At 37.2% G+C, this 27,845-nt stretch overlaps 1 protein-coding gene and 1 non-coding gene across 6 annotated transcripts in view; one reads left to right on the top strand and one right to left on the bottom strand.

The window, feature by feature from the left end:
* The first annotated feature begins 9,182 nt into the window (after positions 1 to 9,182).
* Slc38a9 (solute carrier family 38 member 9) overlaps positions 9,183 to 27,845 on the top strand; it is a 105,102-nt gene continuing 86,439 nt past the window's right edge. For 4 of the 5 annotated variants that reach the window (XM_076857279.2, XM_076857282.2, XM_076857281.2 and 1 more), the window contains exon 1: positions 9,183 to 9,262. The gene's annotated coding sequence lies outside the window, so the exon portion shown is untranslated. Of the gene's footprint in view, positions 9,263 to 27,213; positions 27,281 to 27,845 lie in introns of those variants that run through there. The other variant, XM_076857280.2, reaches the window with a different exon arrangement.
* On the bottom strand, positions 12,316 to 12,388 carry Trnav-cac (transfer RNA valine (anticodon CAC)). Its single transcript has one exon. It is a non-coding gene; the product is annotated as a tRNA-Val (tRNA).

Raw genomic sequence — 27,845 nt, forward strand, 5'->3', positions numbered from 1 at the left:
AACTAATGCCAAGAATTAATAAATTGACATTTTCAAATTAAAAAGTCCTGCATAGCAGCTGGCACAGTGGTGCATGCCTGTAATACCAGCGGCTTGGGAGGCTGAGGTAGGAGGATTGTGAGTTCAAAGCCAGCCTCAGCAACTTAGCAAGGCACTTAGCAACTCAGCGAGACCTGTGTCTACATAAAATATAAAAAGGCAGGGGTGGGAGGGACTGGGGTTGTAGCTCAGTGGTAGAGCACTTACCTAGCACATGTGAGGCACTGGGTTTGATCCTAAACACCACATAAAAGTAAATAAACAAAATAAAGGTATTGTGTCCATATACAACTAAAAAAAAAAAAAAAAACTTAAAAAAGAGAAAAATCCCAACCCAATTCCCTCAATCCACAAAACCACAAAAGACAATAAAAAATTGTTTTAAGTCATCAGATTTTGGAGTAGTTTGTTATACAGTAATAGATAACCAGGATAGAACTGTTAACTGATCATTTGGTTAAAATAGTGTTTTCTCCATTCTATGGTTCTTATTTTTCTTTACAGATTTTTCATACAGTCCATTTAGATGTTAGCTGGGACTTGATTCATCTCACAATTTAATATTGATTTTCAGGTCCTCCCTGTGTGATTAAGCCATTAACTAAATGTGTATTTATTTAGGTGCTTCGGTTGTTTCCTTTTGTGCTAAATTGTGTTAAAATTTCCTTTTGTTTGCTTTTAAAATTTTGATATAATAGTTTTATATTTTTGTGTAACAGTCACATGATATCACAAATTCACTCAGAGTTGCCTAGCACACATTTTTCTTTTTCTTTATTTAAACAAATTGGTGTCTTCTTTACTGTAACTTTTATAGCTAAATCAGTTGTGCAGTGGCCAATCTTCTCTTTCTCCAAGTGGCTGGTTTGGGCTTTCTCACAGATTGGTTGGTGGTCTCAGTCAGATAGATACTCTATGGTGGCTGCCTACCCCCATAGTGAGAATTCCAACTGAACAAACATTCCAAGGATAGCATTCCAAGAGACCAGGGCAGAAGCTGCAAGACTTCTGCAGATCTAAGCATAAGAAATAATGCAGTCACAGTTACCACATTCTATTGTTTATGAGAAAGTCACAACATCAGTCCAGATTTAAAGAGGGAACTATATAATGGCATGAAAACTGGAGATGAGGTTTACTAAAGACACTGTTGATGATAACCAATGTATACCAGTTAAACCCTTTGACATTTTTAAATCCCTCATCAACTCCAATAACTGGCATCTTTACTCTTATTAAGCTGTCCCAAAGTTCCCATATGCTTTCTTCATTCTGCTTCATTCTTTTCTCTTTTTTCCCCTCTGAATGTGTATTTTCAAGTAGCCAATCTTTGGACTCATTAGTTCTTTCTTCTGTTTAATTTATTCTTCTCTTGATACCTTCTTACTGAAATTTAAATTCCACTTAGTATTTTTTTAGCTCAAAGATTTTTAAAATTACTTTAATCTCTTTTAATATTTTTTGTTATTTAATCTTTTTTTGGGGGGTGTACTAGGGGTTGAACTCCAGGGACACTCAACCACTGAGCCACATCCCCAGCCCTACTTTGTAATTTATTTAGAGACAGGGTCTCACTGAGTTGCTTAGTGCCTTGGTTTTGCTAAAGTTGGCTTTGAACTTGCGATCCTCCTGCCTCAGCCTCCAGAGTCACTGGGATTACAGTACTGCATCATTTTTAAATGGTCTCTTAAAGTCTTCAAATTTCTTTAAAAACTGCTGTTTTAAATTCTCCATCTGAGAATCACCCATATTGAGAGTTTTTGACACCTTATTTTTATTGTTTTTTAGTTGTAGATGGATACAATACCTTTAATTAATTAATTAATTAATTTGACGTGGTGCTGAGGATGGAATGCAGTGCCTCACACATGCTAAGGAAGCGCTCTACCACTGAGCTACATCAGCAGTCCACCCTGGCATGTTATTTTGACCATTAGACAGGTATGATTCCCTACAAGTTCTTGATGCTTGTTGGTGTGTGACATAGTCTAAGCATTGAAGGACTAGTTATTTATTCCAGTCTTCCAATTTAGCTTTGTTTTTGCCTGTCTTTCTAGAAATTCAAGCAGGCTGCTTCTTTTCTCTGAGTCTTAAGTCACTCCTATTATTTCAGCACTAGATAGAGCCCTAAGTTCAGGTTAACTTCAAATCCTCACTGTTTGTTTCAGCACTAAAGGGGGACCAAGCTCAGTTTGTCCACAATCTGGAGTTGATGCATTGTTCAGCATGAATTGGGAGAGTACTTCAAAGAGTAGTCCATCCATGCAAACCTCCCCCTGGCCCAAATGCCTCTTCAGAAACCGAAACACCCTCAGAATTCTACCTGGGCAGAATCACCATAGAAAGACCAGCCCAGGCTCCTATGCCACATCTGTAGCTATGAACTGCAATACTATTATACCCTGAGCCCACAACCAGTCAAGAGCAGCCCAGTTCTGAGGTATGGCCAAGACCCACCCTGCTGTGGGCTGCCTCCTGCTGAGGTGGACTCAGTCTAAGACTAACCACTACAACCAGCCATGGGTGATGCTGGCTAGAACAGAAGATATATAGGCAAGAGCTGCATGTCTTTCCTGGCACTGGAAATCACCAGTAGATAGAACCAGAATAGAACCAGAGGCTCTACCTACAGAGAAGACTGGAGGCAGGGGCCATTAGGCTCTGCCTGCCCAGTGTTAAGTTTCAGCAGCCTAGCACTGAGTTCTATAGCAAAGTCATGAGCTTACTACCCTGTCTTGCCCCAGTGAGTAAAGTTTTGCTCCACACTATGCTGTCTGAAATTTGGATAGTGTTGGTTAAAGTAGTCCTTTGGCTACAAAGACTAATACTAAACTGGGTCATATGAGTCTGACAGCCACAAGAACCTACACAAATCTCGGAGTGTACCTAGACCCACACTATATCTGGTGGTGATGCAAGTGGAAACAAATCTGTCCCACTGGGGTTCAAAACTGTGCCTGGTTCTAGAGCAGAGCTAGAGCTCCATCTGCAAACACTGGCCAGGGGATAGCTGTGCTGTTGGAATTTGGGAGAGGGGTGCTGGAGACAGTCCCTTGTCCACCAAGACTAATACAACGCTGGGTCAATCTTGAGTCTTACAACTGCAGGAACCTGCAAGATGGTGTGGAAATGATCAGGCCCATTCCAAGGATAACAATGATGCAGGCCAAAACTGGAGTCTGTCCCACTTGCATGCAGGCTAAGGCTGGCCTCAAACTTTCAACTCTTGCCTCAGCCTCCTCAGTCACTGGAATTACAGGGATACATCAACATTCCTGCCTATAAAAACAATTTTATTTATTTTTATTTTTTTAATATTTTGTAGTTATAGTTGACACATGACTTTATTTTATATATTTATTTATATGTGGTGCTGAGGATCGAACCCAGGTGAGGGCTCCACCGCTGAGCCAAAACCCCAGCCCTAAAAACAATTTTAAAAGGAAAAAAGAAGGTGGACAGCTTAGAAACTTCAAGAGAGATAAGAAACATAATCAAGTGCAATGTGCAGGTTTTGTTTGGATCCTGACTCAAATGAGCTATTTAAAAAATGTATGATATAATTCAAGAAATTTATAAACTGACTAAACAATGATCTTAAACTAATATCAAAGTTTTAGGTATGATAATGATATGGTGGTTATAATTTCTAATGGAGTGTTTATATCTTAGAAATATATATGGGGGTGAGATTATAGATTAAACAAGATTGGGCCTGTGTTGATTACTTTTATAAGTGAGAGATACATAGAGGTTCATTATGAGGGAGATATAGAAGGGCTTAGGTGGCAAGATGGCAAGTGAGGAAGTAAGGGACAGGGCTAGAACAAAGGAGAATGGAGAGGTCAGCTTCCTGCTTGACAAAAGTGCTCTTGGACATAAGCAGGGGACCCTCAGCACCACATAAAAATAAATAAAGATTTATTTTTTTAAAAAAAGGTAGAAAATTTTGATTTACGGATTAAAGATCTTCTTCTTTTTATGTATTTTTAGTTGTAGATGGACATAATACCTTTATTTTATTTATTTATATGTGGTACTGAAGATCAAGCCCAGTGCCTAAAACATGCTAGGCAAGTGTTCTACCACTGAGCTACAACACCAGCCCAAAGATCTTCTTTAACATGGACATTTATGGATATAAATTTATAGGTATATTTTCCCATAAGCACTGTTTTTGCTACATGTCATAAGTATTGGTATACTTTTGCTTTCATTTATCTCAGAGTACTTTGTAATTTCTCTTTTAACCCATTGGTTGTTTAGAAATTTGTTAATTTTCACATATTTGTGAATTTCCCATATTTTTTTATTTTATATTTTTAATTTCATTCCATACAGTCAGGAAAGATACTTTGTAGACTTCAATCTTTCAAAACTTATTGAGACTTGTTTTTGAGACTAAACATATATTCTATTTCAGTAATGTTCAATGTACACTTAAGAATATGTATTCTGTCGTTGCATAAGATGATCTATAAATGTTTCATCTCGTTGGTTTAAAGTATTGTTCAAGTCTTCTAATTCCATGTACATCTTCCATATTCCATCTAGTCCTTTATTTATTTATTTTTGTAGTTGTAGATGAACAGCATGCCTTTATTTATTTTTAATGTGGTGCTGAGGATGGAAACTAGTGCCTCACATGTGTGAGGCAAGCACTCTGCCACTGAGCTACAGCCCCAGTCCTATCTAGTCCTTTATTAACAGTAGGGTATTGAAGTCTCCAACTATTAGTGTAAAACTGTCTAAAATTACATCTTTATACATTGTGTGCCCATTAACATAGATTTGTTATTATTGTTTTATGCATTTGTCATTTAAATATTTATTTACTTATTTATTTGTAGTTATAGATGGACATAATGCCTTTATTTTATTTATTTATTTTTAATGTGGTACTAAGGATTGAACCCAGTGTCTCACACATGCCGGGCAAGCACTCTGCCACAGAGCTAACCCCAGACCCATCATTTAAATCTTTTATTAAGAAGAATTACAAGTCAAAAATACAAGCGAACAAGTTTTATACTTGTGTAGTTACGTTTACTAGTGTTCATTTCTTTCTTTTTTTTTTTTTAATTTATGGGCTTTTTTAAAAAAATATATTTTATTTTACTTATTTCTTTTTATGTGTTAATGAGGATCGAACCCAGGGCCTTATACTTGCTAAGTGAGCGCTCTACCACTGAGCCACAACCCCAACCCAAGTGTTCATCTCTTCACATGACTTTGAATTACTGCCTATTGTTAGCACAAAAGAACTGAACCGGGTGCAAACTTCATGGATCAGAGCCTTTATTCAGTAATTGAGTCAGCTTCTGATAGACCCACTTTCCTGGTGGAAAATGAGCCCCTGGCCAAAGGGGGAGTCTATGATTATATGCATTACACTGTGAGGTAACTTAATTTGCCAAAGCATGTCTAACGGAGGGTCTCGGGTCAGCATTCGGTATTTATCTCTTTCCCTCCAGGGTTCCATTGTACTGTCACTGGGAAAGGTTTTATTTTGGGAAGGATCAATGCTTTGGCTTCTTCCCAGAGACTGCCATTCTAGGCTTTGATGGATATTTCCTCTGCAGGGATCGTCTTGCCACTGGATGATGTTTGCTTCCTTTCTAGGGATTGTCTCAGACACTGGGAAAGACTGTACTGGGAAAAGATCAATGTTATCCATATGTTGCCTTCTTCCTCACTCTTCCCAGGCCATGCTATTTTGGGGTTTGTCATTCCACATCTAATACCTACCATCTTTCCCTTTCAAACTGAAGCAAAGACTTTAGCATTTCTTGTAGGGCAGGTGTAGTCATGATAAAAAGTTCCTGTTTTTGTTATTCTGGGATCATCTTCATTTTTCCTTTATTTTTTGGAGAATTCTTTATTTTTTTATTTCACCACTTGAATTATGACACTGGCTGTGGACTCCATGATTTCTGATGAAAAACCAACTGTTAATATTGAGTATTTCTTATCCATGATCAGTCACTTTGTGCTCTTGCTAGTCTCAAAATTGTTTTTTTCTTTCAACAATTTGATTTTAATATTTCTTGCTGTGAATCTCTTTGAATTTATCCTTCCTAGATTTCATTGCATTTTTTAGGTGTATGGATTCATATCACTTTTCAGCTTTTACTTTAAACATTCTTTACACTCCTTTCTTTTCTCCTCTCCTTTTGGATTTCCCATTATGCATGTGTTTGCTTAGATGGTGTCCCACAGTTCACATAGCTCTTTTCACTTTTCTTCATTCTTTATTCTTTCAGTTATTCAAATTGGATCACTTTAGTTGACCTATCTTCAAGTTCCCTACCTGCTCAAATTTGCTATTGAATCTCTCTTAGTGAATTTTTCATTTCAATTATTGTACTTTTCAACTTCAGAAATTCTAATTTCTTAATTTCTATCTCTTTAATTATAACCTCCATTGAAAAATCAAGTTCTTCTGGTTTCTTTTAGTTCGTGCTCATGGTTTCCTTTAACTGTTTGAATATATTTAAAACAGTTGATTTGAAGCCTTTGTCTAGCAATTCTAATGCCTGGGCTTCCTAAAGATCCTTCTAACATTATCCCCCTGAAAATATGATGTATTTTTTTCTTTGTATGCCTCATATTTGTTCGTTGATAACTAGACATTTTGCAAATTACAATGTGACAATTATGAATACCAGATTCTTCCCCTTCACACCAGGGCTTGTTGTTGCTGTTTATTGTGACTAATTTTTGTTTCTTTAGTGACTATCCTGAACTAATTCTATAAAGTCTGTATTCTTTGTTTTGTGGCCACTGAAGTCTCTATTGGTTTAGTGGTCAGTTAGTGATTTCATTTATTAAATGCCTAGAGCCAAAAAAGATAAATAGCCAAATACAAGAAAACACTGTCAGCCTTTGACAATTAACTATGTGTTGGGATAGCCAGGCAACTTACAACACAGCTTTAGCCTTCACTGAACTTGCATATACCCTGAAGGTGAGTCAGAGAAATGTTTTGGGGTCTTTTCTGAGCATACCTCCAGATCAGGACATGTGTATGGCTTTCTAGATTCTCCAGAATCAAAGGAAGTTTTTCAGAGCCCTTATTCCCTCAAGAAACTCCTTCCTCAGCTTCTTTCTTCCCAGTATTATTGTTCTGTTTATTTCTTGCTTCAACTGCCCTCTCTGCAACCTGTGGCAACAGCTGATGTGTGTGTTTTAATGTTTTTGACAAACATTGCCCTAGGGAAGTGCTGAAGCAGATGAAACTAAGACAAGCCCTTAGCTGAACCTTCAAGGAACCACCAGACAGGTCAAAACATACAACTACATCAGGAATGTGGGCTCCCATCTTCAAAGCCACCAACCTGGGGAGTAGATGACCATAGAGTTCTGACCAAAATTCAGTAGTTTTTTTCCCCCAGTATTTCTCTGGCTGTTGTAAGATTTTAAAAAATGATTATTTCTAGTTTCAAAAAAAAAAAAAAAAAGGGGGGGGGGTGCTGGAGATTTGGCTCAAGCGGTAGCGCGCTCACCTGGCATGCGTGCGGCCCGGGTTCGATCCTCAGCACCACATACAAACAAAGATGTTGTGTCCGCCAAGAACTAAAAAATAAACATTAAAAAATTCTCTCTCTCTCTCTCTCTCTTAAAAAAAAAAAAAAAAAAAAAGGCAATTCCAATAGTTTTGCCAGCTTATTCATTGCCTTTATGGACAAAGTTACCAAGTTCCCTACTTGCTACTTTTGTGGACAACACTCCATATCACTTACTTCTGAACTTCCCCATCTTATTTTTCTCAGTTTGGAATGCAGAGAATAAGAAAATTTTGCTATCACTGAAGCTATCAAAAGAATGTAATGTTGATTTGAAAGCAGGGCCAGAGAACAGTTGCAAAAGCACTAGATAGACATCATCAACAAAGTAACTTTTATCTTTCTTAAAGGCAACATACACAAAATCACCTAGGTTGCATTCATTGGGTCCTCAATAACAGAGCCAGTATTTGATAAAGTTTGAAAACACAGGTTTTGGGATAAGACCTTAATTTTTGAATTACAGATATTTTGCCACTTGAAAGGTGTTTAGCCTTGGCAAATCACTTAAATTCTTTTAAGACTTTTTTTTTGGGGGGGTGGAGGGGTTGTTTTCTTTGAAATGGGGTCTAGCCATGCTGCCTAGGCTAGCTCAAATTTTCCATCCTCTTGCCTCAGTCTCCCCAGTACCTGGGATTACAGGCATCTGCCACCACAGTGCCTGGTTTAAGACGGTTTCTTTACCTGTGAAACAGAGATAATATACACTTACAAAATTGTGATAATGGCTTAAAAGGAAATATATGTAAAATACTTGACATTCAGTGCTATTTGTTAAATGGATTTCTAAATTTAGTTCTTGATGACGTTACAGCACATATTGTTGGTTTGGGGTTTTTGTTTGCTTGGGGTTTGTTGTTGTTTTTTTGCTGGTTTATTTCTATGAGCCACTGGCTGCCTATGTAGGAAGGGCTTAGGGGTTGCTATATGGTTTTCACGGATTTACTTTCAGTTGACTTTTCTAACAATCACATTATTTTTACCTAGGTTGTATATTTATTTGCGTTGGCTTTGGGAAATCTGCTGGGAAGAAGGGGGCTAAAATCTCCCCAAAGTCTTTTAGTTTAGAAACTAATTTATCAATACATAGAAAACCAGCCTAAATGTCTATACGATGGACAACTCAGCAATTCTATTTGGTTCCCTTTCTTAATTTCTATTCTTTCTTTTTTTCAAAACCAGGTCGGATAGGTTTCTGTAAGGTCCAAGCACGTGACCACATAATACAAAAACAGCCGCGAAAGCCTGAGAAGACAGACAAAGGGAGGTCAGCCCGACGTGGGGACTGCCCATCAACGATTTCTCATAGCGCCTCGGAGGTTGTAAATACCACAGGAGACCGGGCCTCTCCTCTCAGGTGCCCTGGAGCCTCGAGCGCCTGCCGGACCGCACACCTGCGCGAGGGGCGCGCTCCTCCCGACGCCGGCCCGGCTCCGCCTGAGGAGCGCCCAGCCGCAGGGTCTTCTGGGAGTCGTAGTCCGCGGCGGCCGAGCCTTGACAGAGGCCGCCGGTCCGGCGCACACAGAACTCCATTGCCCGCCGGTCACCGCGGCCCAAGCCATTGCCTCTTCCTGTTTGGGTGACTAATAGACCGGCGGCCGCGAATTGCGAGGGTTTGGAAAAGGGTCTACGCCTTCCCGTCCAGTTGGCCTGCTCAGGTAGAGCACGTTTCTGATCTTGCAAACGAATTATCCCCTCCTGAGGGTGGGCAGGGAGCCGACGGGAGGCGGCTGGGAGGGCTGAGCTTGCGCCGAAGCCGGCTGTCACCTGCGCTAGTTTTTTGGTGTGGCGAGTCGGCACAGCAGCTTCTTGGGGGAGCCGCAAAGCCAAATCCAGGGGCGCGGAGGCTGCTCCCCGGAGGCTGCGCGCGCTCCTCGCCTCCTCACGGGTAAAGTCAGGGAGCCCCCGGGAGAGGAAGCGGGCGTCTACTGAAACCTTGGGGAAAAGGCAAGTGTTAAGTGGTAAGGCAGATGAACATCTTGACCCCCAGGTGAGAGAAGGTGAGTTGGGGTTTTGCAGGAACCGAGTACCCTTCTCTTTTCAGAGTGGAGAATAGCTGGCGACAGGGTTTAAGGACGGAAGCCCCTTTTCGCCTTGAGCTAGGACCGCAGATGGCTTGGAGGGCCATCGCCGGTAAGCGCTTCGCACGCTTGTCACGAGATTGACTAGTGCTAGTTGAGTATCCTGATAGTGGGTGGCTTGATATGTTAGCTGTCTAAGAATACTGGAGCTGGGAGAACATCTGGACGAGAGCATTCGCCTCACTTTACAGATGAGAAAACTGAGATCCCCCCGAGTTAGAGGAACCCATTTCACGATTTCACGATGCTGAAGATAGAACTTAGGGCCTCATGCATGCTAGGCAAGCCCTCTACCCCTGAGCCATACACTGAGTTCCCCCGCCTCTTTTTTTTTTTTTTTTTTTTTGGAAACCAGGGCCGCTTAACCACTGAGCCAGGTCCTCAGTCCTATTTTATTTTGAATCATCGTCTTGCTAAGTTGCTGAGGGGCTCCCTAAGTTACTGAGGGGCTCCCTAAGTTACTGAGGCTGACCTCAAACTTGCAGTCCACCTGGCTCCTACTCACTGGGATTACAGTTGTGCACCACCAAGCCCAGCTTGCCTTTTTCTTTTTAATGCCTTTATGGGACATGATATTGAGTTGACATACACAGAATAATAGACAACTGCTCAGGGGAAAGGCTTTTATTTAAACTTTTCGTAGTCCAAAGTAACCCTAAATACGTAACTTTAAGAAAAATTTCTGCCTTAAACAACTACAATTCTTCATATGAAGATAAAAGGTTGATAGCAAAGATAGCACCTATAGTTTCTATGCCTCTAAGAAAACAAGGTTTACTCTTCCTTTCCTATTTAGAGCTCTGAGAACAGTTAGAAAATCGTTTTTTTCCCTCATAATCTTAAGTACTGTCTATTGCAGTTACATACGTAAAAATTGCTGTTGTGATTTTTAAATTTATTTTATAATACCCTAAATATTTACAATAATGGGTAAAATTAGCACAGAAAGATAGGAATACCAACCTGAATTGCAAATTAAAATGATACTCTATAATATTTGTTTAGAAGAATAGGGCTGGGAATGTATCTGAGAGGTAGAGCACTTACCTAGCATGCTTAAGGTCCTGGATTCCATCCCCAGTACCAGAAAAAAGAAAGAAAGAAAGAAAAAGATAAAATGCCATTAAAGTTTTGAAAAAGGATAAGAAGTTAAAATTTTCTACCAGGCCTGTATTTCTGTTATGGCATATGTGTTTTCTTCTGTATAAGTCCATAATTGAAAGATCAGTGGCAAATTTATTTAACTCCCTTACTCTGTCACTGAGCTACAACCCCAGCCCCTCTCTATGTCTTTTTGAAGAGAATAAGTGCTTCATTAAAGACACCAACATTTTAAATAACATTTCAAGTTATCACATTTATCTGGTAAACCATTGATTTCTTATTGGGACCTATCTCACTTGGTTCATACTGCTCTAAGAAATACCTCAAATTTAATATTTTATAAATAACAAATTTATATTTAACAGTTCTTGGAGCATGAAGTCAAGATCAACCTACAGTCAAATTCAGTGTTTGGTGAGAGCCTTCTAAAATGATGCCTTCTTGGTATTTTTCTCTCCCTTCTACCATGGAACACATATGTATTCGGGAAGACTAAATTTTTAGCCTTTGAGAAAGAACATATAAATAATTGTGTGGTGGGTCCATAGTTAAATTTGTTGGTATTCTATTGCAAATTGATGCATGTGTGTCCCATGTTAGAAGGGATAGAAGGGTAAAAAGGGTCCCACCTAGTTCCCTTTTGCCCTTTTATAAGAGCTAATACTTAGTCATCTCATCTCCTTTTTTTTTTTTTTTTTTGAGACAAGGGGTCCCTTCCTGTTGTCCTGTTGTCCAGGCTAGTTTCAAACTCCTGGACTCAAGTGATTCTTCTATCTCAGCCTTCCAAATAGGTGGGACAACAGGTCTATGAACACTGTGCCTGGCAGGCCCCACTTCTTCTTCTTCTTTTTTTTTTTTTTTTTTGATATTGGGGATTAAACTCAGGGGTGCTTAACCACTGAACCATGTCCCCAGTCCTTTTTTGTATTTTATTTAGAGACAAGGTCTCAGTAAGTTGCTTAGCACCTCACTAAGTTCCTGAGGCTGGCTTTGAACTTGCGATTCTCCTGCCTCAGCCTCCCAAGCCCCTGGGATTACAAGCATGCACCACAGCACCTGGCTCAGGCCCCACTTCTTAACATCATAACATTGGCAATTAAGTTCCATTATGAATATTGGAGGGAATACAAATATGCAAACCATAGTAGGACTCCATTTTAAACCAATCTTAAACAATTAGGAACTCCTTATTGGTTAACTTAGCTTTGACTTAATAGTCTCACATCTGTGACTTTGTTTTAAAGCTAAAGTATTGAATGAAATATTGAAGTGAATATGTCTGTTTATGTCATCTTTCATATTTACCAAAAATCATAGCAGTGTTAATAAATAAACATATTTATCTATGCAAATAAATACTGGAAGAGTATTTAGCATTTTAGTTAATCGTTGATAGACTTTTCTGCATTATCATCTATATAATAATAGCTAAGGAACTCTAATTCACCTCTCAATCTAATTCATCATACTCCAAAATATTTTATAGTTCTCATCAAACTGAACATCTTTTTTCCTGTTTTTTTTGGTGGTGGTACTGGGGATTGAACCCAGGGCCTTGTGCATGTGAGGCAAGCACTCTACCAACTGAGCTATATCCCCAGCCCTTATAGTTCTCATTAAGATATTTTAAAAAGGCATTAAATTGCTTTTAAACAACATTCTAGGGAAATCTGACATTCAGGCTAATTGAGGCAACTGAAAATTACCAGTTTCCTTTCAAGTTCATCATATTTATTTGAAAATTATTAAATATTTTATTAAAAGGCACCAGGGACTTTGGACTCCTCAACTTTAATTACTTAAATTGCTAAGATATTGTCAGTTTTCTGCTTCCTTGAAATAAATGATTTTACCATGGCACAAAATTTCAGGCTTGTTCAAAACAAATATTCATATATTAATAAACTAGAACCTTTATTTTAATTCCCAAATAACACTTAAATTTTCCTATCCTTTATTATTATTTTTTGGTAAGGCTGACTGAAATTCCAGAATCTTTCTAAATTTCTCTTTCCTGTTTTCCTAGCATTCACTCTGTAGTTAAAATATAATCTTCAGGAGTTAAAAGGATCTAGTCTCTCTAAACTCAGTCACATTCTCATATTAAATTATATGGCAGAGTATATTGGTTACAAAGTAAATTTTGAAGAGTAGCCATCTATTTCTACAGTTGTTTAAGCAGGTGTCTTTTTGCAACTCTACTTGGCTATTGTCCTTTTCCTGTTTCACTGCCACTAGAAGTGTTGTTGCTGCCTAAAGAATACCTAACCTTGAGACAAAAAAGTTTGCAATAGGAAATAGATTCATCTAAACTAGTTGACTTCAAGAAAACAAATTTCATTGTGTTCAACTTGCTGTCTGGATACCCAGGCATGCATTTTCAATCCTAGTCCCAGCTGTGTTTTAAATAATTTAAGACTATTTGCCATTTTATATATTATTGTGCTTTTTTTTATTTGTTGTTGTTCTTTTTTTTTTAAGATATAACAGTAGACTGAATTTTTTTGTGTGTGTGAACACAGTATCTTTATTTATTTATTTTTATGTGGTACTGAGGATAGAACCCAGTGCACACATGTGAGACAAGTGTTCTACAACTGAGCTACAGCCCCAGCCCCTTATTGCTCTTTTTTATTTACAAATAGATTTGTTTTTTAAAAAAGAAGGAAAATAGAAAAAGAAAGAACTGATTTATAGATGTTTCTTTTGTCTTTTAGGTAATCTTATTCTTTCTTGAGGCATATATCAAGTAGAAAAAACATTTGGGATCAGATCAGAGTGACTTGTTTTAATCCCAAACTTTATTAGCTAAGTGATTTTAGGACAAATTTCTTCTCTGACCTTCAATTTCTTTTCTTTCTTTGTCTGTTTTCAATATGAATATGATACTTATTTTCCAAATTCTAATGATTAATTGAAATTAAACAATACCAGGTAAGCCATTAGGCCAGGAGGAGGCATTCAATAAGTAAAATTTATTTCTATCTTTCCATCTCCCACTGCCTTTCCATCGATTTGTTTTTGTTTTTTTTTCCTTGAGTTTTCCTCTAATATGGTACCATTCTTCTGTTTGTGGCAGTTCATTCATTTTATGATGGTCAACCATTTAATTTTTTTTTTTTTTTTTTTATGTGCTGCTGAGGATTGAACACAGGGCCTCACCAGTGCGAGGCAAGCGCTCTACCACTGAGCCACAACCCAGCCCCCATTTAATTTTTTTTAACCTTGCTGAGTTCACTCCCATGGTTCTAAGGGTATGAAGGTATGTTAACTGATTTTATTCAGGCCTGAAGTAAGCCAATGCAGATTTCTTTTATAGTTACTTTTGAAGAGCCAAACTCATAATGAAAATGATAGCTTTTTTTTATATATATATTCACTGTGTATCAGGCACTTTACATGTATTATTGCATTTAAATATCAAGCCCAGTAAGACTCATAATTTTATTATCCTCCAAACTGGTGAATCTTAAGGAATTTAAATAAATTGTCCAAAGTGACAGTTGGCAAACGCAGAGCCAAGAGTAAGATTCAGGCACTACTTAATAAGCTTAATCATTGTGTATAATATAAACAAATCTTTCTGAAGGTTCTGTTTTTTTAGCAATTTGGGGTTAAGGAATAATATGGTTCTTTCTCTAGCATTTTTTTCTTTTCTTTTCTTTTTTTTTTTTAATGGTACTGGGGATTGAACCCATGGCCTTGCACATGCCAGGCAAGCATTCAGCCAGTGAGCTACACCCCCAGCCCTCTAGCATTTTTTAGCAACTTAATATATAGGTTGTTTTCCTCCTTGCAAAATAGAGTTACATTAGGCTTAGTTTTATTAAGTTCAGAAATAATAATAACAAGCTCTGATACAGAGTAGTATTTGCCATGGTTCTAAATGTTTATACATATGAATTTAGAGATATAATTTTTTTTTTATGTATTTTAGCCAGACATGGTGATATATGCTTGTAGTCACTGCTACTTGGGGGAAGCTGAGGCAAGAGGATCACTTGAGCCTAGGAGTTTAAAACCAACCTGCATATTACTAATTTTTGACTCCAAAAGCTAGGTCCCTTTTCTCTCTTGGAATTGTGGAACCAATAGCAAGACCAAGCACTGACTGAGCAGTGAAGAAGACCTTTATTCTTGGCCAAGAATAGAAGTGGGAGATAAACTCCTATACCAACTTCCTGTCCGTTGGGTGTTGGGAGTGTATAGATTTAGGGAGAAAAATGAGGGGAAGGGAGAAGCTAATAAAAGGGAGGGCTTATTTATGTCTTTTCTGGGACTAGGCAAAGAGTTTCCAGGAATTCAGACACCACTTCATTTCGTTTCTTTATGATTCTTTCTGGTTTGGGTCATGGCAACTATCAACTATCATGAGGGGGTGGGGGGTTGTCATTTAGCTTGCAGATGAAATGAAGTTAGAGATTGGCTGGCTGTAGCTCTGGCAGCGCTTAGATCTAACAAGTTTTAGCTAGCCTACCCGAAGAGAACTTCTGGCCTTTGGCCTCCTCTCCTCAAAGATAAGCAAGATTAGTGCAAGGTAAAAAATTAGCTAGGTCCACCTAGGCAGCACAAGATTTGGAAATTCGGGCAGGCTCACTTGGGTACCTTAGGAAGACCTTATCTCAAAAAAAAAAAAAAAAAAAAAAGTTGATTTTCAGGATTAAGTTATTCCCAAATTCCTTGTATTATCCTTATATTATTCTTCTGCCACTGAGGATCAAACCCAGGGCCTCATGCATACTAGGCAAGTGCTCTACCAGCTATACCTTCAGCCCCTCTATTGTTTTGAAATATTACTTTCATAAGGTACTGCTTTCACATTTTTCTTTAACATTTGTTTGTCACCAATAGGACTAAATTAAATGAGGGGTTTTACTAGTTTAAATATCAAGCAATAAAGTAGAAAGGGGAAAGAAAAGGGAAGAAACAGAAAAAGAAACATTATTACTGGCTTCTGAATCTCAAAACCAATGGCAGATTAACATTTGCATAACTGTTCATTATTGAAGAATTTTTCACTTAAAGGGTAGATCTCAGGTGGGGCATGTGGATGTGACTTAGTGGTAGAGTGCCTGTCTAGTACTAGTACACCTGAGGTTCTGAGTTCCATCTGCAGATGTACAAAAAAAGAGGAAAAAGACCTTAAAAGGCTACGTTTGTTAAAAACCAAGTATTTTCATTTGGTATTTGAGAATCATAATAATATACCTAGACATTTATTTTCTTGAAAACTGGTAAGTGTAGTATGCTAATTCTCTGACAACCCAGTTAGATGGTATTATTAATAATTATCTCAAATAATTAATAACTAATAATTAATTAAACTGGTTCAATAATTAATGCTAGATTATACAGCTAGTAAGTGGTAAATACAGGATTTCTGATTCAAAAATTTTATTTCTATTCTTCTATAAATGTGACATCTGGAAAATTAGGATAAGTTGACATAATTATCCATTCAACAAATATGACAACAATGAAACTGTAATTTTTAAGTGGTCTGGGCAGTAACAAACAGAAGAAAGTGAAACGCAAAGAGAAAGAACAGGATAGATAGTGCAGCATATGGGGCAAACAGTGCAGGTTCTGGACTAAGACTGCCTCAGTTTGATTCTAACACTTTGATTAGTTGCTTCTCTTCTCTGGGCCTTATATTCTTATCTATAAAATGAATATTATAATAGTAACTTACAAAGTGAGGGAAAAAGGTATGGCATTTGTCTTGGTTTTGATGGAGGGAGTAAGCCCAGAGCCTTGCACATGCTAGGCAAATGCTCTGCCACTGAGCTAAATCTTACTCAGTTCTCTCTGCATTTTTTATTATGAAATATATATACAAAAAAGTGCATAAAGGTATGTGTGTGTATAGTGGGGGGGGAAGTTTAGGGAGAGAGAGAAGATAGAAAGAAGAGAATAATTATAAAGCAAAAAGCCATGTATCTAGAATCAAGTTAAAGAAATGAAATGCTGCCATTTCCATATAAGGCCCCCTAATCACAATCTCCTATTTTCCCCCTAGAGTAAGTTCTCTCAGCCTTAGAATTATCTTTTTTTTTTTTTTTTGGAAGGAGATTGTCCTATGCATTGTAGGATGTTTAGCAGCATCCCTGATTTCTGCCCTTTGGGTGCCAGTGCACTCCCACCAAATGTGACAAGTAGTTGGATGAGGTCATATTCCTTATTACATCTCTCCACAATTCTTTACTTGCTGTCTGGAACATAGACTATAGGGAGAAAAGAGTAGAAGCAGGGAGCTCCTTTAAAAGCAGTTGTAGTAACTTGGTAAGTAATGATGGTGGTCAAATGCTGGATATATTTGAAGGAAAAACCAATAAGTTTGTTAATGGATTGAATGCAGACTGAGAAACAGAAGTGATGTATGATTCCAAGAACTTTAGCCTAAGCAAAGGAAAAGATTCCAACAACTAAAATGAGGAAAACAATGGGTGGGGTAATTTTGGAAGAAGAAAATAAATTTTTAGACATGTTAGTTTTGAGTTGTATATTACATCCAGGTAAAGATGTTGAGTAGTCAATTTAGTATGTAAGTCTGATATTCAGGAGAAATATTTAGGCTAGAAATATTAACACGGCAGTTGTCATTGCCTATGTCAATAGAACTTTCTACAATGATGAAAATGTTTTATTTCTACATTGTCTAATATTGTCTAATATGGTAGCTAGAAGTGGCTATTGAGTACCTCAAATGTAACTATTATGACTGAGATACTAAATTTTTAACTTTATTTAATTTTACATAATTTAAATTTAGTCATGTGATTAGTAGCTACCTTATTGGGCAACACAAACAGTGGTACTAAAACCATGAGACTGGGTAAAATTATGAAGAGATTGAGAGTAGACGGAAAAGACTGAATCTTGGAATTTTGCAACTTCAAAGAGATCTAAGAGATGAGGAACAAACAGTAAAGGAGACAAGAGAAGTAGGAGGGACCTGTGAGATAGGTAGAAAACCTAGATGCCTAGTGAATTTCTTTGATCATGGAGATGGAGAGTGATCCCTGTAAGCAAATATTTCTGATAGGTCAATTTTTACAGACTAAGAAATGACCATTGAGTCATTTATCAATATGGGGGTCATTGGTGATCCAGAAAAACAACTTCTGTGTAGTGATAGGAAAGATAGACATGTTAGCATAAATTTGAGAAAGAATAAGAGGATCTTACTTATCTTGGGCTTTCTTTTTTTCTCATCTATTTTAATTTTCACCTTTCTTGCTTTTTAAAAATATTTTTTATCAGAGCTTTATAATTATACATAGTACTTGGGTTCATCCCAACAAACTCATACATGCAAGGAAATTGATTTCAGTTCATGATCCCTTCTTTTCCTTCCCCTCTTTCATTCTTCTTCCTCTATTCAATTAGACTTCCTTTTGCTCATCTATTATTTTATATTTGATTGTTTTATATTTGATTGGTTCTTTGTGTCCTCCCCTCACTCTTTTCCTTATTTTAGTCTAGCTTCCGTATATGAGAGAAAATATGCTGTCTTTAAGTTTCTGGTAAGTTGGCTTATTTCACTTAGCATGATATTCTCCATTTCCATCATTTACCAGTAAATGATAATTTTCTTCTTCTTCTTTTTCTTTCTTTCTTTTTTTTTTCTGAGTAGAACTTCTCTGTGTGTGTATGTATGTATGTGTGTGTGTGTGTGTGTGTGTGTGTATATATATATATAAACATTTGTCACCAATAGGACTAAATTAAATGAGGGGATATATATATATGTCACAATTTCTTAATGTGTTCATCTGTTGACAGGAATCTAGATTGATCCCATAATTTAGTATTGTGAATTGTACTGCTATAAACATTGAGGTGGCTATATGCCAAATTTAGGTCTTTTGGGAAAATACCAAGGAGTGGGATAATGGATCATATGGTGGTTTCACCCCTAGTTTTTTGAGGAATTTCTGTACTGGTTTCCAAAGCAACAATGTACAAGTGTATCTTTTCCCCCACAACTTTGCCAGCATTTATTATTTCTCATAGTCTTGATCATTGCCATTCTGACTGGAGTGGGAGGAAATTTTAGTGTAGTTTTGATTTGCATTTCCCTTATTGCTAGAGATGTTGAACATTTTTTATATATTTATTGTCCTTTTGTGTTTCTTTTATTGAGATGCTGTTTTTCTTTTGCCCATTTACTAATTAGTTTGTGTTGGGGGGTTTGAGTTCTTTGTATATTCTGGAAATTAATCCCCTATCAGAGGAGTAGCTGGCCAAGATTTTCTCCCATTCTGTAGGCTCTCTCACTCATCATTTCCTTTTCTGTGCAGAAGTTTTTTAGTTTAATGGCATCCCAATTAATAATTCTTTCTTGCATTTTGGGGGATCTTGTTAAGGTGACTTGCCAGCATCTATATGGTGGAGTGTTGACCCTGTGTTTTCTTCTAGCAGTTATAAAGTTTCTGGTCTAATTCCCAAGTCTTTGATCCATTTTGAGAAATAGGGGTTCTAATTTCATTTCTCAGGAGAAAAATTTAGGCTAGAAATACTAACATAGAAGTTGTCATTGCCTATGTCAATAGAACTTTCTACAATGATGGAATGATTTGTTTATGTTGAACCAGATTTGCATAACTAGATAGAGTTATCTAGTTTTCCCAGCATCATTTGTTAAAAAAACTGTCTTTTCTCCATAATATATTTTGGGCACCTTTGTCAAATGTCAGACAGCTGTAGGTATGTGGAATTGTCGGGGTGTCTTCTGTTCTATTCCATTGGTCTTTATGACTATTTTGATGTCAATACCATGCTGTTTTTGTTACTACAGCTCTATAGTATAATTTCAGATCAGGCATTGTGATGCTTCCTGCTTTTCTTTTTTTTGCTTAGTATTGCTTTGGCTACTCTGAATCTCTTATTCTTAAAAGTGAATTTAAGAAGTGTTTTTTCTAATTCTGTGCAGACTATTAATGGTATTTCTATGGGGAATTGCATTGGTGGTATGGCTATTTTGACAATATTGATTTTTCCTATCTAAGAACATGAAATGTATTTTCATCTTCTAAGGTCTTCTTCAATTTCTTTCTTAGTGTTCCATAGTTTTCATTTTAAAGCTCTTTTGTCTCCTTGGTTAGATTTAATTTCTAAAATGGTGGGGTTTGTCGTTGTTGTTGTTTTTTATTTGTAGATGGATACAATACCTTTATTTTATTTATTTATTTGTATGTGATGCTGAGGATTGAACCCAGGGCCTCACACATGTCAGGCGAGCACTCTACCACTGAGCGACAACCCCAACCATGTTTGTTTTTTTATTTTAGTTTTTTGTTGTTGTTGTTGTTTAGGTTATTGTGAATAGGATGGTTTTCCTGATTTCTTACTCAGCTGAACTATTTTTGGAATATAGAAAAGCTATTGACTTATGCATGTTGATCTTGTATCCTACTACTTTGCTAACCTCATTTATAAGCTCTAAAGGTCTTCTGGTGGAGTTTTTTTGGTCTTCCAGGATCATATATTATCAGCAAACAGAAGTAGTTTCACTTCTCCTATTTGTATCCCTTTGATTTCCTTTTCTTGCCTGATCACTCTGGCTAATGTTTCAAGGACTATATTGAATAGGAGTGGTGAGAGTGGATGGCCTTGTCTTGTTCCTGATTTTAGAGGAAATACTTTTTTCCTCCATTTAGTATGATGTTGATTTTGGGTTTGTCAAAAATGACCTTTATGATGTTAAATCTCTTCAATTCCTAGCTTCTACATCATTTTTGACATGAAAGGGTATTGGATTTTATCAAAGGCCTTTTCTGCATCTATTGGGATGATCATGTGATTTTTGTCCTTAATTCTGCTTAAATGGTGAGTTACACTTTTTGATTTGTTTATGTTGAACCAGATTTGCATCCCTGGAATAAAACTCATTTCATCATGGTGTATTATCTTTTTTTTTTTTTTTTTTTTTGGTACTGGGGATTGAACCCAGGGGCACTTAACCACTGAATCATGTCCCCAGCCCTTTTTTTTGTATTTTATTTAGATATAGGGGTCTCACTGAGTTGCTAAGTGCTTCACTAAGTTCCTGAGGCTGGCTTTGAGCTCTCAATCCTCCTGCCTCAGTCTTCCGAGTCATAGGATTACAGATGTGCACCACCATGCCCAGCCTTTTTTTTTTTTTATTAAAATTTTTTTTAGTTGTAGTTGGACACAATATCTTTATTTTATTTATTTATTTTATGTGGTGCTGAGGATCGAACCTAGTGCCTTGCACATGGTAGGTCAGCGTTCTCCTGCTGAGCCACAACCCAAGCCCGTGTATTATCTTTTTGATGTGGTTTTGAATGTTTGCTAATATTTTATTAAAGATCTTTGCATCTGTGTTCATCAGGGATAATGGTTTGTAGTTTTCTCTCCTTAGTGTGTCTTTGTCTAGTTTTGGTATCAGGGTTACACTGGCTTCATAAAATGTATTTGGGAGTGTTTCTTCTCTTTTAATTTCATGGAATAAAAACTGGTGTTCTCTATAAAGGTCTAGTAGATCTCATCTGAGAATCCATCAAGTGCTGGGCTTTTTTTTTTTTTTAAGTATTCTTTTAGTTGTAGTTGGACATAATATCTTCATTTTATTTATTTATTTATTTATTTATTTATTTATTTATTTTTTTATGTGGTACTAAGGGGCTAAGCGAGCACTCTACCACTGAACCACAATCCCAGCTCCAGGGATTTTCTTTTGGAAGGTTTTTGACTTCTGTTTCAATTTAATTATGTGATATTGGTCTATTTAGGTTTTCTATATCTTCCTGCTTCAATTTGGGCAGGTCATATGTATCTAGAAATTTGTTGATGTTTTCTAGATTTCCCAGCTTATTGGTGTATACATTTTCAAAATAGGTTCTGATAATCCTCTGAATTTCAGAAGGGTTTGTGGTGATATCTCCTTTTTCATTTCTGATCTTGTTGATTTGGGTCTTCTCATTTTCTTTTGGGTAGTTTGGCTAAGGATTTGTCAATCTTATTTATCTTTTCAAAGGACCAACTCTTTGTTGAATTGATTGTGTTTTCTTATTCTCAATTTCATTGATTTTGGTTCTGAACTTAATTATTTTCTGTTTTCTACTGGTTTGGGGGTTAGTGTGTTCTTTTTCTAAGGACTTGAGCTGGAACATAAACATTTATTTGGGATCTCTCTAATTTTTAATGTAGACACTCAGTGCTATAAATTTTCCTCTTAGAACTGGTTTCTTGCTGTCCCAGAGATTTTGTTATGTTCTATTTCTGTTCTCATTCACTTATAAGAATTTCTTGATTTCTGTTCTCATTTCTTCTTTGATCCATTCTTCAATCTCCATGTGTTTAATCACCATATGTTTATGTGGTTCCTATTATTTTTCTTGCTGTTGATTTCTAGCTTTATTCCATTATGATCTGATAGGATACATGGGATTATATCAATTTTTTTTTTGTATTTGCTAAGATTTACTTTGTGGCATAGCATATGATCTATTTTGGGAAAAGTTCCATGCATAGTTGAGAAGAACATAAATTTAGCTATTTTGGGAGTAGGGTATTCTACAGACATCCATTAGGTCCATTTATTTGTAGTGTTATTGGGATTGGAGATACCTTTGTTAATTTTATGCTTTTATGACCTTTTATTGGTGATAAGGGTATATTGAAACCATCTAGTAGTAATTTTTTTTTGATGAGAGAGAGAGAGAGAGAGAGAGAGAATTTTTTTTAATATTTATTTATTTTAGTTCTCGGCAGACACAACATCTTTGTTTGTATGTGGTGCTGAGGATCGAACCCGGGCTGCACGCATGCCAGGTGAGCGTGCTTCCGCTTGAGCCACATCCCCAGCCCCCCATCTAGTAGTATTGTGTCACAGTCTATGTGGGATATGATGTCATGGAGAATTTTTTCCTAATAATTGGTTGTGTTGACATTTAGGCCACAAATGTTTACTATTGTTTTATCTTCTTGTTGGATTGTTCCCTTTACAAGGATATAGTGGCCTTCTTGTTCTCTTCTGATTACTTTTGGCTTGAAATCTGCCTTATTCAATATGAGACTAGCTATTCCTGATTGTTTTCTTATACCAGATGCATGAATATTTTTGTCATCTTTTTAACTTCAGCTTGTGGATGTCTTTTCCTATAAAATGTGTCTCTTGTAGACAGCACATAGTTGGATCTTATTTTTTGACTCATTCTGCTAATCTATGTCTTTTAATTGGGAGGTTGAGACCATTAACATTCAGCATTAGTATGGATATGTGTTTGTGGTTTCCTGCCATTTTGGTTTTTTGCTGTATTTTAACCTGTCTTAATTCTCATTTAATGGATTATTCTTCTATTGAACTCTTTGGACTTTGGGAATTGTTTTTTAGTTCTACTTTGTGCAGTTTATCTTTGAGTAGTCTTTGTAGTGCTGGCTTGGTGCTCATGAATTCTTTTAGTTTATTTTTGTTGTGGAAAGGTTTTATTTGCCCCTCAAATTTGAAACTGAGCTTTGCTCCTTAGTAACCTTGGCTAGCAGTTATTCTCTTTTAGGGCTTGGAATATCTCATTTCGGGTCCTCTTTGATTTTAAAGTCTGAGCTGAGAAATCACAAGTGAGCCTTTTTAGTTTGCCCCTAGATGTGACCTGATGCTTTTGTCTTGCAGCTTTTACTATTCTTCCTTTATTTTCTTTCTTTTTTTGTCTTAATATTTATTTTTTAGGTGTAGATGGACACAACACAATGCGTCTATTTTTATGTGGTGCTGAGGATCAAAACTGGGTCCCGCCCGTGCTAGGCGAGCGCTCCACCGTTGAGCCACAATTCTAGCCCCTCTTTCTTTATTTTCTATGTTAGGCATTTTGATTATATCTTGGCAAGCTTCTCACTTGACTAGGTCTATTTGGGTCTTGTAAGCCTCTTGGATGTGTATTTCATTTCTCATATGTGAAAAGTTTTCTTTAATTATATCATTTAAAATGTTCTTTATGTCTTTAGTTTGTATCTTGATCTTCTCTTTTATCCCAATGATTCTCAGGTGTGGTCTTTTAGTGTTTTCCAGATTTCTTGTATATTCTGGTCATGTTCTATAATTTCTTTTCCTTTATTGCACTCTGTGTACCTAAAATCACATGCCCTGTCTTAAGGGCCTGAAGTTCTGTATTCAAGAACTGAGATTCTATTTTCTACACATTCTAATCTGTTAGTGATGCCTTCAAGTGAGTTTTTAATTTGATTGATTGAGTCTTTTCATTTCGAGAAATTCTGCTTGGTTTCTTTTCACTATTTCTATTTCTTTATTAAAGTGGTCTTTCATCTCCTTTAATTGGAGTAATGTCAGGGAATGTTTACTCTAGCAGCAGAGTCTCTGATCTGGGAACTTTTAGTGTTCCTGTAGGTTCCCAGCATCTCATAGAATGGGGTGAAATAAACAATAATAATAACCTTGCAAATAAGACACAGTGTTGCTGGGTGTGGTGGGTGCACACCTGTAATCCCAGCGACTCAGGAGGCTGAGATAGGAGGACTGTAATTTCAAAGCCAGTCTCAGCAAAAGTGAGGCACTAAGCAATTCAGTGAGACCCTGTCTCTAAATAAAATACAAAATAGGTTTGGGAATGTGGATCAGTGGTCGATTGCCCCGAGTTCAATCCCCGGTACCCCCCGCCCCCTCAAAAAAAGACATATTGTTAAAGTAAATGCCCAGTTCCTACTATGACATCTTCAACAATAATAAACAGGAATGGTGGTTCAGCAATTGGCAACAGTAAAAACAATAACAATGATTAGAACTGGCTTTAAAGCAAACAGCAGGTGTCAAATATATCATCCACAGCAGTAATGATAGTATCAGTGTGAGGGGCGGGGGAGGAATTATATAATCCAGTTAGTTCTGAAATATGGTAAAAATACAGTTAATTAGGGGCAAAGCAATGTGTTAGAAGTTTGAAAAGAGTTTACAGTTTCAAAAAGTGAACAGAGACTGCAGAAGAGATATAGCGGGTAATGTTTGTACAAAAGGAGAAAAAATAGAAGAAGCAAAGTATTGAGAGAGAACAATAGAATTTGACTGTTAGTAGGAGAAAGAGAAACAAGAGAAATAAATAAATGAAAATAATACAAAACCAGGGCTGGGAATGTGGCTCAAGCGGGGTAGCGCGCTCACCTGGCATGCGTGCGGCCCGGGTTCGATCCTCAGCACCACATACAAACAAAGATGTTGTGTCTGCCAATAACTAATAAATAAATATTTAAAAATTCTCTCTCTCTCCCCCCTCCTCTCCCCCCCTCACTCTCTTTTAAAAAAAAAAAGAAAATAATACAATACCAAACCAAAATATGAAATAAAAAACAAACCAACAAACTTGAACCTGCAAAAGACAGTTCTAGGAAAAAATAATTACATTTTTAAAATGTTAAAAATGAGAGAAAAAGAAACAAGTATATGTATATATGTCCTTGAACCAATCAGCAGCACAACAAGAATTCACACACATGTGTACACACAAAGAATAATAAAATAAATTTTAAAATTAATGAAGAATAAAGGAACTGTCTCCATGGAGGTGGTCAAAACTGTCTTTCTTTCCAGTTATTCTTGAGTTATGTATTGATAGAGCAAGAGGTGAGGATTGTGAACCCCTTCCTATTTTTATGTTGCTGTCTGAGCTGCCAGTTGGATTGGCTTAACATTGAAGCCTTTTGGTACAAGGTTTAGCCTCCCTTCTCACCAGTATAAATTGGGATAAATGAGGAAGTACTGTCAGTTGGCATTTTGTCCATTCAAACCAGTTTGGTGCACTCCCAGGGTACAGCTTCTGCAGAGTTCTGTGAGGGCAGTTCCAGGAGGTGGACTTTAGGTCTGACCTAGACTCAGGGGCTTTGTTGGGTGGTACTGGCTTTGGAGAGATTAAATACCCAGCTGTAGGGCTTGACAGTAGCCCATCCTGATGTGCATCTGGTTCTTATTATCCTGCCAAGAAAACCAATCGTGAGGCAAGGAGGCCAGGCCAATCCTCCACTCTGCTACTGAGAAGCACCACTTCAAAAAGGAGAAGCTAGTTGGGCTCCCCTTTGCCCTTCCAACTTGAATATCTCTGGGTACAGTCTACTCAGCAACTGTTTCACTCAGTCCGCTGACACAGCCTAGGCCACAGGATAGGTGCCTGCCAGGATATTGTGGTTATGTTTGTTGTTGTTTCTGATCTCCAGGGCTTCTTCTCAGCTCTCCAAGATGAGTTGAGCTATAGAGTGCACTTTTCAAGCACAGGTGCACAGTGCAGCTAGGTGGCATTTTTTAATCTCAGGTTTTTCTGTACCAAAACTGTGTTCCTCCTTCCTCTGCGGTGAATTTGCACCACAGCGCCTGGTCAGCTCCAATATATTCTTTTTTCTTTGTTTATTGTACCAAGCTGAGTCCTAAGCTACTTTAAGAGACCAATGTTGAGTTTTAGTGAAGTCCTTTTTTTTTTTAATCACCTCGCTGAGAAGTTGTGCACCTGATGCTTTGGTCCTGAGCCATGGTGTGGTTGGAATGCAGCTTTCCTCTACTCTGCCATCTTTTTGTCCCCTCTCCTTTCTTGCTTTTAGATAAAATGTTTTAATCATTTTCTTTTTCCCTTTTACTAGATTTTGTTAAATACTGTTATGTTATGTTAATAAGTTACCTTAAAATTACAACATATATTCTACCAATATGGAATTGATCTAGACAATACAAGGATCTTAGAACACTTTAATTCTAAGAACTTAACCTGACTTTTTATTTACTTTGATCTTTAATTTTAATTCTTTTTTTCTAACCCTATAAATAGTTTATTATTTCTCTCGGATTCATTAAACTGCTTGAATCTGCTGATTGGTTTCTTATGAATTCTGGAAAGTTCTCATCCATTATTTCTTCAAGTATTACCTTTTATCATCTTTTTTCTTTTTGATTCTCCATTAATGTGCTTGTTAGACCTAATCATTCTCTCTTTCATATACATTAACTTCCAAATTTTTGGCCTTTTTTTTCTCTGTCACATTCTAGAGAGCTTCTTCTTCTTCTTTTTCTACAGAGTTTCTTGTGACTTATCTTCCAATTTATTAATTTTCTCTTCCAACTTTTAAACCCAACCATTGAGGGTTAAATTTTGACTATTTTTTCAAAATAAGGTAAGACACTTTTGGAAAATTATTGCGTAGGCTCTCTCTCATCCAGCAAGGAGGTCCACAGAACAGGATAGAGAAGAGTGTGGCTGCAGAGTTGCTAATCAAGACCTCCAGAGACCGAGCAAGAAGCTGGTTTGATTTTATTGCTCAGTTATCATGTATATATACTCAGGCAGTAGCTAGGCAGATTACAGGCAGCCACCAATACACTTTCTTGCTAACTGTCCTTGCAGTGACCAATCAAGGAGTGGGCTGTGGAGCAAGCGCAGGAACTGCAACACATGGCCTCACACCCAGGGCTATGCCTATGGGTAAGCGGTCTGCTGCTCCCGTGCCTCAGTGGCCTGCCACTCAGACGCCCTTAAGGTATGCCATGTATGCAGTACTGCATGCCCTTGTCCCCACAAATTTCTACTTTTTCTTTTCTTTATTTGAACATAGAAAGCATAAATATTTTATAATCTTGTTCTGATAATTCTATAATTAAAGTCCTTGTGGATCTATTTCTGCTGTTGTTTCTTCAGGTTCTCATTGATAGCACTTTATTTCCTACATAATTTTTTTTGGGGGGGGGTGGTGACTACCAGGGATTGAACTCAGGGACACTCAACCACTGAGCCACATCCTCAGCCCTATTTTGTATTTTATTTAAAGGCAGGGTCTCACTGAGTTGCTTAGTGCCTCACTTTTGCTGAGGCTGGCTTTGAACTCCCGAGACAGGAGGCTGTTTCAGCCTACCCAACCACTGGGATTATAGGCATATGCCACTGTGCCCAGCACTAGGTTATTTTTGACTGTGTATTATTCATTATCCTTAAAAGACTGTTAATAGGATTTCTTTAAGGCCTACAATGAAGGTGTATCCTCACAGGAAAGATTTACATTGGTTTCTGTCAGTTACCTAAAAGTGCTACCAAGTAGGTTAACTTTA

The sequence above is a fragment of the Callospermophilus lateralis genome, chromosome 5 (genome assembly GCF_048772815.1).
Source record: "Callospermophilus lateralis isolate mCalLat2 chromosome 5, mCalLat2.hap1, whole genome shotgun sequence".
Taxonomy (NCBI): Eukaryota; Metazoa; Chordata; class Mammalia; order Rodentia; family Sciuridae; genus Callospermophilus; species Callospermophilus lateralis.